The sequence below is a fragment of the Oncorhynchus nerka genome, linkage group LG18, assembly GCF_034236695.1.
Source record: "Oncorhynchus nerka isolate Pitt River linkage group LG18, Oner_Uvic_2.0, whole genome shotgun sequence".
Lineage (NCBI taxonomy): Eukaryota > Metazoa > Chordata > Actinopteri > Salmoniformes > Salmonidae > Oncorhynchus > Oncorhynchus nerka.
In genome coordinates this window covers 61790464-61803841 of record NC_088413.1, presented here as the reverse complement: position 1 = coordinate 61803841, position 13378 = coordinate 61790464, and the positions used below count along the sequence as shown (strand labels likewise).

Genomic DNA, 13378 nt, shown 5'->3' with positions numbered 1-13378 from the left:
TGGATCATTTTATGATGATTTCTTATTGCCTTTCTTCCGAACCCCTGCAGCTCTCTCATCTGATAGAATTACAGTACAGCAGCAATTGCTTAGCAACCATGGGACCCCTCAAGTTGGAAGCTGATTGGCTGCCGTGTTCCACGCTCCGTATTTAGCCTGATAAACGACGTTACAGAGGCAGACGCCCCAGGAAAATAAGATATAGGTGTCGCTTTTACTTTGAAGATCACGCATGGAAAATCATATCCGCCTTGGTTATATGGTTTTAACCCAACAGAAGCAGTTACTGTAAAATCTGTTACTTGTGACTGGAATGGATATTACACAGACATCCTGTAAAAGGCTTAATCAAGACACAAATGGATAAATGGGTTACCAGATGCACTTACATCTTATTCATGTGTTTCTGTTAAATGAGATGTATCAGAGATGGTTACCTAACATACTCTGGTACATACATCCTTGAAATGGGTTGCCAAAAACACACATTTCCCCATGGCACATTACAAATCTAATCTATACAATATGCAACGTTTGTTACATTTTCTATCCTTTCTGTGTGAGCAGTATCAGGATAATATGACCTGCTGTGAGCTGTGACCATCAGCTCCAGGCTGTCTGGGGAATAGACACAGAGGGCACTTTGTTGATCAACTCAGACATTTACAGGCTGGGGTGGATGGAGTTTACAATCCTGTTGGAAAGCATTTGTGGCATTGTAAAGGATATGACCACTATAGAATAATTAGAGCTTTTGATCTAATTTGTGTTGAGCAAATGAGAAACTTGACATAATTCCTTCATTGCAAAAAGTATCTGCTTACCATTTAATAAAAATGTTGTGCTCTTTGAATTCTAAATATTATAGTTTTTGGTCTTGTCATTTAATGACAATGGACATAATACAGATCCTAGCCGTTATGTTCAGGAATATTACCATAACATTAAACCAAATGTAATTATGACTAATAGACAGGTTGGGTGTGTAGCAACAAAACCGACATGTGCGCAACTATGGGGCTGGCTTAGATTGTTGACAACATGTAAACAATATTTATCTCCAATGTTTATTGAAACATAAATACATTTGCACAATGAGCACTTGTTGTCTCTCAAATACATCTTTACTGTTGTTGGTTAGCTAGCTAGCTAGTGAATTTGAGCCATATTTGCATAAAGTGACAGTCAAAACACCTCAAAACAGACATGGTATCAAGAACAAGATAAACTGGGGCCTGTTGCACAAAAGTAGAATTAAGACATCCGGGATAAATGACTCAGCTGAGCTCAATGAAGCCAAAACATGTGCGTCCAGGCTTAATTGGTTGCACAAAGACCAAGCCAGGATGAGCAGACACGGATTCATTAAGCCAGGTGAAACCAATCCTGGATAGGTGCGCGCTCACGGCTCACTCAAATAGACCCCGCCACAGATCACAGATTAACTGATTTACCATGGCAACTAGAGCCGCGTACTTTTCCCCGTCGGAAGCACAAATCCTCATGGAGGCATACGAGGAGGTAAAAGATATAATTAAGAAGAAAGGCAACACCGCCACAGTGATAAAGCAAAGAGAAAAAGCGTGGCAAAGTATTGCAGACCGCCTGAATGCGTAAGTAGTGCACAATTACACACTCACCGCTCCGCTGAAACATCACAATTACAATTCAAATATTTAATTCACATCTCCAAAAATGCAGTTGTACTGTAATTATGAAACGGTTAAATTTTTAATTGAAATGCACTGCAGATATGAGTGAAATTGTGTAAAGTAACTCCATCACACTGTATAAAGCTATGATACATTTTTTGATATTTTTACTGAAAACAAGACAAAAATACCAAGTAATTTTTTGCAGTGTGACTCCATTAAATGTGTGTGTGTGTGTGTGTGTGTGTGTGTGTGTGTGTGTGTAGATTAAACATGAACGGGCCAAAACGGACATGGCAGCAGGTCAAAATCAAATACAAGAACATTCTGCAGAATGGTATGGTCCCTGACTAATATTTAACAAAGCACAAGCATATATTGTACCCAGAAGGTGCCTGCTCACACATTGTCTGTACTGTTTTAGCAGTGAAAAGAATACCCACAGACAAGGCACGGGTGGTGGGTCACCAAAGGCTGACCTTACCCCAGCAGAGGACATGGCCTTGGAGCTAAATAAAGGCAGGCCCGTCTTAGAGGGATCCCTGGGGGAAAGAGACGAGCATAGGTTCCTCCCAAGATGCCACCCGCTTCATTCAAGGTATGTCCTTCCATCTCTACATGGGATACAACCACATTCATATTGAATCAATTTGGACTGTCTGACTTTGGTTTACCTATTGCCTTGCAGTGCCTGGCAACACTGTGTTCCTGTTAGAGCCACCAGCACAAGCACCAGACGATGCTGATCCAGTGAGTACTCCATCAAAGGCATACTGTAGGCCTGGCATGTCTTGTCTACTAGCTTCAATATGAATCCGATTAAATGTGATAGGGTGAAGGCCCCAGTGCAGCAGCAACAGCACATGATGGAGACGATGATGAGGAGGAGACCATCTCTCTGGATTCCAGAAGGCATGAGGTATCATGTTAAGACTGTGAAAGTACTATTTACTCTACAATGGTGAGGAGTCCTCATCAAAATCAAAAAATCTAATTTCTTTTACAGGACCCAGATGCTATACAGTGGGAAAACCAGCCTGGCAACATAGTGCGTATTAATAAAAGGACACCACATCCTGCCAAATTCCAGCTGCGCTAATTGTATTGTGTTCACAGAGCTCACAAGCTATCAGAAAGTTGTATGGCAACCACCTCCGGCGCCAAATAGAACTGGCAGACATAGACATTCAGTACAAGAAGAAAAAGATGGAAAATCTTGCACTGGAGTCCGAAATAAAAAGAGGACAATTAGGAAACTGGACCTTGAAATAAAAAAACTTGAGAGGGAGGTGAGATATGCCTTCAATGTACACTGTATGCTAACTGTAACACAAATGTATTAATCATTATTTTTCTTTCCTCCCCCAGCTCCAAGAAGATGACACAGCTCAAAATAAAAATTAGGTATATTCTCGTAAAGTCAAGTGAGCCATGACATATGAGCTCTTATTGTGAGCACACAGGACGGTGGCATCTTTCTAAGGTTTTTTTTATTTTCCCAGCAATCAGTACAACCAAGTCATCGTTATAAGGCATCGCCCTCTTTTGCCCACCCCCCCAGCACCAGGTGTGGCCACTAGCCTATATGAAGGCCCAAAATTGTGTGTTCCTTTCTGCTCTGACAATGGCATGCCCATTCGTGCGAGATGTGGTGGATGAAGAAGCACTTGTGCTGAGGAGAGCCTTCAGGCGAGAAAGGGTCTTCAGGGACCGGTTGGACCCACTGGCCTTCCCTGATGACCATCTATATGAAAGATACCTGATGCCATCTGCAGAAAACCTGTATCTATGCAGACTACTGGGTCCCAGGATTAAGCACCGCACTGCACGGAGCCATGCACTGAGTGTGGAGCAAATGGTTTGTGTGGCCTTGCGCTTTTTTGCTAGTGGAGCCTTCCTGTACTCAGTGGGGGATGCAGAACAGCTGAACAAGGCCACAATTTGCCGCACAATAAGGAGTGTGTGTCTGGCTATCAAAGCATTAGCAGATGTCTTCATCTCCTTCCCTGGCCACAGAAGACTCTGTGACATCAAAGAGGAGTTCTATAGGATTGCAGGTAAGAGGATCTACAAATTACAGGACAACTGTTAACACATAGTAGGATACTCATTACTTTGTGTGACAGGTTTCCCCAATGTCATTGGTGCAGTGGACTGCACACACATAAGGATAAAAGCCCCCTCAGGTGCCCATGAGGCCGATTTTGTGAATAGGAAATCCTTTCACAGCATTAATGTTCAGGTGAACATAACTTTTTGATATTGTCCATTGACGAACACTCTGCATTGCCAGTGATGTGCATTGATTGGTGTAATATTCCTCATCTTATGATTTCAGATGGTCTGCAATGCTGACTGTGTGATCAGCAATGTTGTGGCAAAATGGCCTGGCTCAGTCCATGACTCCAGAATCTTTCGGGCCTCTGAAATCTATCAGTGCCTATCACAAGGTAAGCCACACAACCCCTATTTATAACCATCATGGCTGTGTCAAGAATATCACTGTGTTTATGAGGTAGTAATGATGAGATTTTGTGTTGACAGGTGAATTCTCTGGTGTGTTGCTGGGAGACAGGGGTATGGCTGCCAGCCTTTTCTCCTGACACCTTTCACAGACCCCAGGAAGCACAGCAGGCCTACAACCATGCCCATGCCAGGACCAGGGCCAGAGTTGAAATGACCTTTGGCCTCCTGAAGGCACGCTTTCACTGCCTTCACAAATTAAGGGTCAGCCCTGTTAGGGCATGTGATATTACTGTGGCTTGTGCTGTCCTCCACAATGTGGCCTGCCTGAGGAAGGAGAGGGCCCCCAGAGTGCCACCAGCCATGGACTGGGACAATCCGGCAATCTTCCCTGATGACGACAGTGGTCGGCTGCTGAGGGACCAATATGTGTTGAATTATTTTAGTTAGTATGTGTGCTTTCAATTTTGGTTAAATATGTCCTGCGGTGGCAGAGGAATTTGGGTTTTTTTGGGTTCGTTTTTTGACGAATTTGGCCTCTTATGATGTTTGTGCGGTATACTGTGTGTAATACAAGGCTGCAGGGAGGCTACTGCATCCATTCATTTGTCTGTTCAGTTGATGTGTATGGATTTGTCCTGCATTTATTTTAGTGTGCAGACATGCAGGGTGTGTTATATACAGACCTTTGAATGTGTATGTATCATTTTGTATAATATGCTTGGATTCTGTGCTTTCCATCTTGTAGAGTCACTGTGACTTCAGTTTCGAAAGGAGCTGATGGTTTACCTGCTTTGTTTTGTCCTTATTCAATAAAGGAACATAATGTTACACATTGTGTTTTTATATTCATATGGAATGTGTATTTGTTTATATGACAGAGTACTAGGGCCACACTGAAGAAAAAGGATAAAGTCATAAATTTATGAGGCTGGTTCTTTCTGCAGAAAAGCTACATATTGTTTTTACAGTTTTGATACTTATGACAATGTGATACTTAATATTCTGGCACATCAGCATGTCTTTGTTTATGAAACCATACTGAAGTCGAATTTCACGAAATGCCCCACATCTGTCATTTTAACAACTGTCCTCCTTTAAAACAACTGGTTACAATATTATGACTTGTGTTTTTTTCCCCTCTGTGGCCCTAATATTCTATCATTTTATATATAGCCTTATAGTCTATGGGAAACTGTAAATTATCTAATGATAGCAACATCATCTAAAAATCATTTTTTATCCAAAATCATTGAAATTAATGATCACAAACGTTTAAATAACAGTGGGTCTAGTTATATGTGATAACAATGTATAGTGAGCAGTGAAATAACTATTGGTTTCCATTTGTGGTGACTGCTGACTGACATTAGGGATGAGATTAAATAGATCCTGGAATTTAGCCTGGTCTGGAGCAGGCTAGCTCCACAGAATAAATCTCCATGGTAATTTATACCATAACATATCCTCCTGCCCCCTATCCATCTTTAGTGCAACCGGATTACGGATCAATTGAGCCAGGATCACCAAGATATCCTGGCTTAATCCCTTATCCTAGTTTTGTGCAACAGGCCCCTGGTCTGAAACGAGACACGTACTATTCCCCACATGGCAGCGTCTTGTCATTGTTGCTAGCTATCTGGCCATCCAGAATAACAACAACACAAGGTGTTCCGAGCCACATTAGGGATTCTTCAATAAAATCTTTGTCATTCAACGATGACTCGTTTTCATTGAGAAATACTGCACCAAACATCTTAGTCAGATGTAAGACTAAGATCTCCTTAGTAAAAAAAAAACATAAAAATGAATTATAGACTTCTTGAGTTATCGTATACTGAACAAAAATGTAAACGCAACCATTTCAAAGATTTTACTGAGTTACAGTTCATATAAGGAAATCGGTAAATTTAAATAAAGATCAGGGGTGCAGCCATGGGTGGGCCTTGGAGGGTATAGGCCCACCCACCTTGGAGCCAGGCAATTAGAATACGTTTTTCCCCACAAAAAGGCGTTATTAAAAACAGAAATACTCAAAATAAATACAGAAATACTCTTGAGTTTTTATTTCAGCTCATGAAACATGAGACCAACGCTTTACATGTTGCATAAATATTTTTGTTCGGTGTAGATTCATTATGACAATTTTGAGGAAGTATATACTGGCTACAGCGTCTCAAAATGAACAAACAGTACTATTGCCCTGTTCACTCATTTTTTTAAGCGACTGTCTTTTAAGGGAGTATACGAGCACATTCGTTAGGCTAGGCGCCATGGCGCTGCATGGTCAATCTGTCGTCTGCATTGGCCGTGTATAATTTAAGGTGATACTGCCTCTGCAGAAGTCAGGGCATTCATACTTGTTGTGAAGGAAGTTGTCAAGGAAATGAGTTTGTGTTTATACAGGACCTCCCGCACCTACCTACCATCAACCAATCATGTCAATGCAGAGCTATATAGAGCCCTCCGCATTGTTACAACATTTGGGAGGTCATAGCTCCGTACAGCGCTCAGTTTGACCTCTGCATGCCCCCAGAGACTCCGCAATGGCGTCGCACCCTCCATTGGCTTTTAACTCCTCTGTAGCTTTCAAAAAATTCAATAGAGTATTTCATTTCAGAGAGGGGGAACTTTATTAGCAAAGCTTATTTTTTACAGCCTGTTTGACATAGTTCATGGTGTTTGTGTGCCCTTGTAGCAACTTTAATTATTTAAAACAAGACTTAATACAGGACTCTTTTTTTGGGGAGACATTCACGTTTTATTATTATTATTATCCCCGCTAGAGGGCAGCATTGTACAAGTCAAATTCCTTTCCCCAGTTTGGGATCATTTGTTACAAAATGTCCAGAAACACAGGATGTGAAAGAACAATAGGGGAATTTTGAAGAAGTACATCTAAAATGACTTTAACCTGCGAATTTATGGTTTAGAATTACATATGATTACATCACATGCAATGCTTTCTGGTGTCTTCTGCAAACGACGGTGCCATATAAATTATTTACAGCCTTTTAGTGTATCATGTAGCAGTAAGAACTGAAAAATACAGAATTTTGGCTCTGTTGTCCTAAATTTGAATCATGACACATTAATTTTGAGACCCTGAAAACATTATAAAATTTTTAATAATGTGGCTCCAAGACAAATTCCTTATGATTCATTATGCCCATATAAAATTAGGATTTTCAGAGGGATGATGATCTGTCATAGTTTTTACTGGTTTTCTGAAGCTAGAGAGTGAGAAACCCTATCCACTGTGTCCGATAGGCTACAGGAGAGTATCTATTTTAGAGTCAAGCCTAGTCTTTGTGATCTCTAAACAAGCTCACAGCCCTCTGGTGGTGTAGGGGTTAACGGGATGAGGAGGCAGTTGAAAGCAAGTCTTCTTAATACCTACAGCAGGAAGCTCCTCCCCCTGTTGTGGCGGGAAATGCTGGTGTGAGAGAGAGAGAGAGAGAGAGACAGAGACATGTAAACATATGTTTCCCATGACAATAAAGCCCTTTTAATTGAATTGAAGAGAGAGAGAGAGAGAACTGCAGTGGCTGAACCTAAAAAGGAGCGTAATCTACTACTACTCTACCTGCTTCCACCGGGTTGCCCTGGCAACATGCCAGAAGCAAGCACCTAGGAGGAAGGGGAAGAGAAAGAGATAGCTTTTACAGCCCCGGCCCCACACCCTCCCTGTTTTGGCGCGAGACGGATAGAGAGATAATGCTATGTCATAGCAGTAGATGGGCGGGGACTAAGCAGGCATGAGTGTAGGGGAAGAACAAAGAGGGTAGAATAGAGACACACACACATCTCTGAGGGTAGGAGCCAAATTACTATCTTAACGGTAATCAATCTCCAAAATAACTGCCCAGGTCTGTCTATTCATCCATTGACCACACCCCCTCCATACACACATAAACATGCACCTTTTTCATGTTTATATAGCCATGTATTAACAGTGGACTCAGACTCAAAAATTGTTGAAAATCCACTTTCAGAGAGGCCATTCTATGGAACACAGACTAGTCCAGAGACACCACCACAGTCAGGAGAGAGAAGGCCCTCAAAGCAGAGACCACAGTCCAGCCATTCCCTACACGTTCTGCCTCGAAAGGGGCCCTATACAAAATCAGGAAGCGTGAGCTGCCTCTTTGTTCCCACTTCCCAGAGCTAGAACCACAACCTATGCAGTCTGCAACTCTCTGACAGACAGAGAGGTGAAAGGAGGGCATTGATTATTACATAACCAGGCGATGTGCTGTAATGTTACTGCTGTAGTGGTCAGGCTGATTCTACAGCATCAAACACATTCAGCTGCTGTTAGAAGAAAAGACTGGTGACTGTTGTCCATGGAGGCAGGACAGACAGAGACTGGTGACTGTTGTCCATGGAGGCAGGACAGACAGAGACTGGTGACTGTTGTCCATGGAGGCAGGACAGACAGAGACTGGTACTGTTGTCCATGGAGGCAAGACAGACAGAGACTGGTGACTGTTGTCCATGGAGGCAGGACAGACAGAGACTGGTACTGTTGTCCATGGAGGCAAGACAGACAGAGACTGGGAGCACAATGATCTAAATGCTTTATGTTCAAAATCTGGTATTCCACATGGGCTCACCCACTTGTTCTCTCAATTAAATTGCAATTCAAAGGGTAGTATTGGCATGAGAAACATATGTTTATATTGTTATATCTACTGAACCCCCCCCCCCCTTCTTTCTCTATTTCCATCCGTGTGGTAATTAGCCATTGTTTGCATGGTGGTGGTGGGGTGGAGAGAGAAACTGATTAGTGAGGGTTTGGCTGTCGCTTCATAAGGGACAAAGAACAGGGAGAGAACCAAACAGAGCCGCTGTGACAACTATGGGGTCTGCAGGGGATTAAAGGGGGTGGGGGAGGGGTTAATACCCCTCTGAGTAGCTTGAGGGTATGCAGGGGGAGGGAGATCTTCAATGGGACGAGATTCAAAAGATGCAGCAAGTGTCCCGACTACAACTGATGCAACTTTATACTGTGAAGCGCTGCGGAGCCGAACAAAGGAACATCTGCTTACTGACAAAGCATTCAGACACAGCAATGGCTCTCAGCTGGGACGCAATGGCTTCAGATTGGTTTCAAAACTAGCAACAGGTTAAGAATTGAGAAAATATGAGAGAAAAGAACATGAGTTAGGTCAGATTTATGGCAGACGTTGAGTTAAAATATAAACTATATTTAACTGTTGTCAAAAACGTCATATGCACATCATATTACACATAGGTACATGTTGAAGAGGTTTACACTATTTTGCACATTGTAGTTCCAATTAGTGGTATGGGAGAGTACAGTGTGCAATCCTTTCTGTTTCAAAATACAAACCACAGCCCTAGAGATCAGTCTTTCACAGTTCACTTGCACATGCACAAGAACACACTACACACACTCTTACATTCTGTATGCAACGTTGCCAGGGTGAGGGTAATAGACCAGCTGTAAGAGCTGAGGCCCGTTCCTCCTCTCCTGTAGCCCTGATCAACGATTCACCAGCTCCATGGTTACATCACATGCTAAACCTACTGCTACATCACTGGCTAATTACCACACAACCTGCAGTAGGCCTACTCCTCCGTCTTCCAACAATGCTACTGTGCTTACATTCATTTACATTTATCCCACCGCCATACCTTGCCCTTTGAATATGAAACTAGGCGGGACATTTGATCTTTGACCCCGTATTGTCAGACTGGTCTCAGGCTACAGCTCCCTGGTTCAGAGTGGTTCTAGGTTCTACTAGGCCTGGGCTAGGTAGTGCTGCGCTCGTTGTCCAGGTCAGGGGACCTTATGACGAGTTCATTATTCTCAGCGATGGGGTCTGTCTGGGGCCAGATGGCCGTGGTGTTTACACTAACGGGATTAGGATTATCTCCATATTAGACAGGCGAGCTGAGAGTCCAGCTCCCCACTATCACAGGACTGCTGCTTTAAAAATAACATCCCCAGTCACTACCAAGTCACTACTCTACAATGGGCATCTACACTATTTCCTCTATTAAGATTTGCCAAGAACAGTCAGAGCTTGATATTGTAATTTCACTGCATAAAGGGTGAAATTCTTACTCTTCTGTGAACCCATTACTGTTTATTTTGTATTTAAATAGAACAAGATGATAGAGTTGCAAAGCTCAAATGCAGAACATGCATGTATGTCACAAATTAGCAAGGCCCAGATGTAGAGAGACAGCGTGTTCCGACTGAATCATTCCTGTTATGTAACTTTGGCCTTGGGATGAGACAGAGTGAGAGAGAAACAGAAATGGGCTGATGATTCTGGCCTATTTCACAGAGGACTAGAAACACAGAAATATGGACCTAAGGGAAGGGCTGGAGTCTAGGAAGAACCTGTTGGTGAGAGAAGGATAGAGGGACTGGGAGACATGGAGATGGGAATAGAGATGGGAATAGAGATGGAGAAACTAACAGACGGTGAGACAAAGTGATAAATAAAGCTAGAGAGAGTGACAGTGTGTGTGTGTGTGTGTGAGTGCATGTGAGTGTGTCCATATCCATTTTATACCCTGATGAAGACATCTTGTCTGTCGAAACATTGGTTATTATGTTATTCAATTATTGCATCTGAGCTCCTAGTTTGCGGCTCTCCTTTTTATTTTCAAGTGTCCATGTAAAACAGGTAAAATCTCCTCTTCGTTCTCCCTTGACTGCCATCGCAGTCACCTAAAAATAAAATTTGGGAAAAGGTGTGTTCTAAAAAGTGTTGATGTTAAGTAATACCTAGGCAGTCATTCAAAATAAGACTTTGTTCTCAACTGACTTGCCTAGTTAAATAAAGGTTTTTTAAAAATTACAAAAAATAAATTAAAATTAAAAACTACAGAAATGAAAGTATTGTCCACCCAGCAATATTCTCTCCATTCTCCAGCTGAACTTCTATTATTTTATCGCTATTTTACTGGAAAGAAACTGCAAAACACAATGTCCCAGAAGACCTCCAATCTTACATTCAAAGTAGACATAAGTTAAAGCATAAGGGAGAGGCAGTCAAATGTGTGATTGCAGCACCGTAAAGACAATATAATCAAAAGACCAAAGAAAGCCGCATGTTTAACAACATCTGGGTCAGATGGGCTCCGACCTGATAAGGAACCGTTTCAACAAGATCTATTGTGCTTTTAGTCGACTTCCTCTCTGAATCACTATGTAAAGACACTATGTAAACTCTGCATAACCAAGCCAGTGAGAAGAATACAGGGGAATATAATGACTTAACATGGCAGAAAAAACATTGCCCAATATCTCTCTGTGTTAAAGTGCAAAGGTATGGAATGTCTCACGACAGCTGAGGGATGTTACGAAACTTTCATCGACAAGAACAGAGATGCAGTTGTTCAGATATTGCTCAATGTTTACTGCTCAATGTTTACTGAGGTGTGTTGCAATCATCACACAACCTTTTCTGGCTCCGGAAGTACTTTATATTGTTTGCATTTATGCTGGTAGATAACCTGGCAGCATTCCTCATAGAGCTGTTCTCTGTGCTGTTCTGTGAGGAGGTTGGGCTAACGTTTATGCACTGGGTTAGCCAGACTGATTATTGTTCAGCTCAGTGATGAGGGAATCTATCTATTTGAGTAATCAATTGTGTGAAAATGAACCGTAACACACACACACGTGTGCACGCACATATACACACATACACACAGAGTAGCACATCATAGAGGACTGTTTGCTACCCTAGAACACTATCCTGCAGCCTAGTGCACACCCACATATTTGTTCTCTCTCTGAGCTGGGATACTATTGGCCCATTGCCAAAAGAGCAGATACACAGACGCTCTGCTCTCCCATTGTCTCCTCTCTGATATCAGGCCACTGACCCTTGCCCTGGTCATCCTGTTAACCACAATTATCAAATTATCCACACAGTAAATTATCCCCAGCCATTCAATCAACCACTAAGATCATCAAGTCAGCCCTCCTAGTCATTACCTATTGTATGTGAGCTGATTTGCTGGGAAGACCTCTATTCTTGATTTAAATAGGCATCGATGGCACAAGGTCAAAGTGTTTATGTCGACTAAAGTGGATGTGTTGGTGGTGCTGATTAGCAGAGTAGTGGAAGGAGAGGTGAAGGAGGACCAGCGTGTAGCTGGTAGACTTACGTGGATTACATATTTGTGGAGAGAGAAATGGAGAGAAAAAAGTCCAGGAGAGGAGTATGACGGTGTAATGAGGATACTTGCTTGTGTAGGGAGATTTCAACAGGGGAGAGGAATAAAAGTGTTCTGAGGAGAGGATCTATAAATCAGGAAGATCAGAGTTCCCTGTACCACCAACTGCCCGAATCATCACCCTGATCAGACATACACTGTGGTCTGACCACCACTAGAGCTCACTTAGGCTGTGTTTAAACAGGCAGCACAATTCAGATCTGATCTACTTGGCCTTTTGTCCAATCAGATCAGAGAGGAAGAAGATCTGTGATTGCTCAAAATATCAATTGGGGAATACACACAGATTCAGGATGCACAGGCCTCCATGACACATACAGTACATGATATGCCCACAGACACAATGACTTCACACCACCAGACACATGCAAGACAACCGACACGCATGCAGTTAAGAGTCGGGTTGTAACAGGGATAACTGTAGAACACGTGTGAGAATGAAATATTTGATCTTTAACACACACCAGGCCACCTCAAAAACATGTGTGGAAGTGATCACACATGCAGTATTTCAGAGGTTGCTGTGTGGGCGTGGCTTCAAACCAGAAAAGCCAGTTGGACAAGCCAGTAGAGTTTAACCGTCAGGGGCCCCAACACAACAGAGCAGCTCACGGGACAAACAGATCATCTTACATCACCACTTACTACATGGGAAAGATCCTGACGCTATGGAGGGAGACACTCGAGACATATACTTGACTTTTAACAGTGTTTGCACATGCATTTTCACTCATCGTTATTACTATCATTAGGTACTGCAGTAACAGTTGGAAACCACCCCCAGTGACTCAGTAAAGACTGTGGGATGAGTACTTTGCATATTAGTTGTTTTATGCCTAATCGTAATTGCATAACCACTAAATAAACACAACTGTAAACAGAAAAGTGGGTTCTCTAGAAAAATATATTGCTTTCCCATGAAGTGTAGGGCGGCAGATAGCCAAGCAGTTAAGAGCGTTGGGCCAGTAACCAACGCACTAGGTGTGGTCTGGTAGGATGGCAACAACAAGAAACAATGACAGACATCCAACACACAGAAG

At 42.4% G+C, this 13378-nt stretch overlaps 1 long non-coding RNA gene across 4 annotated transcripts; it reads left to right on the top strand.

Moving 5' to 3' along the window:
• Positions 1-2196: 2196 nt before the first annotated feature.
• On the top strand, positions 2197-4967 carry LOC135561907 (uncharacterized). 4 transcript variants are annotated; one of them, XR_010459780.1, is made up of 7 exons: positions 2197-2250; positions 2341-2402; positions 2485-2571; positions 2659-2941; positions 3021-3709; positions 3991-4102; positions 4197-4967. It is a non-coding gene; the product is annotated as an uncharacterized LOC135561907 (long non-coding RNA). The 4 variants fall into 4 exon arrangements; XR_010459782.1 differs by having other exon boundaries at positions 2485-2941; positions 3021-3056; positions 3155-3709; XR_010459779.1 differs by having other exon boundaries at positions 2485-2941.
• The last annotated feature ends 8411 nt before the right edge of the window (positions 4968-13378 follow it).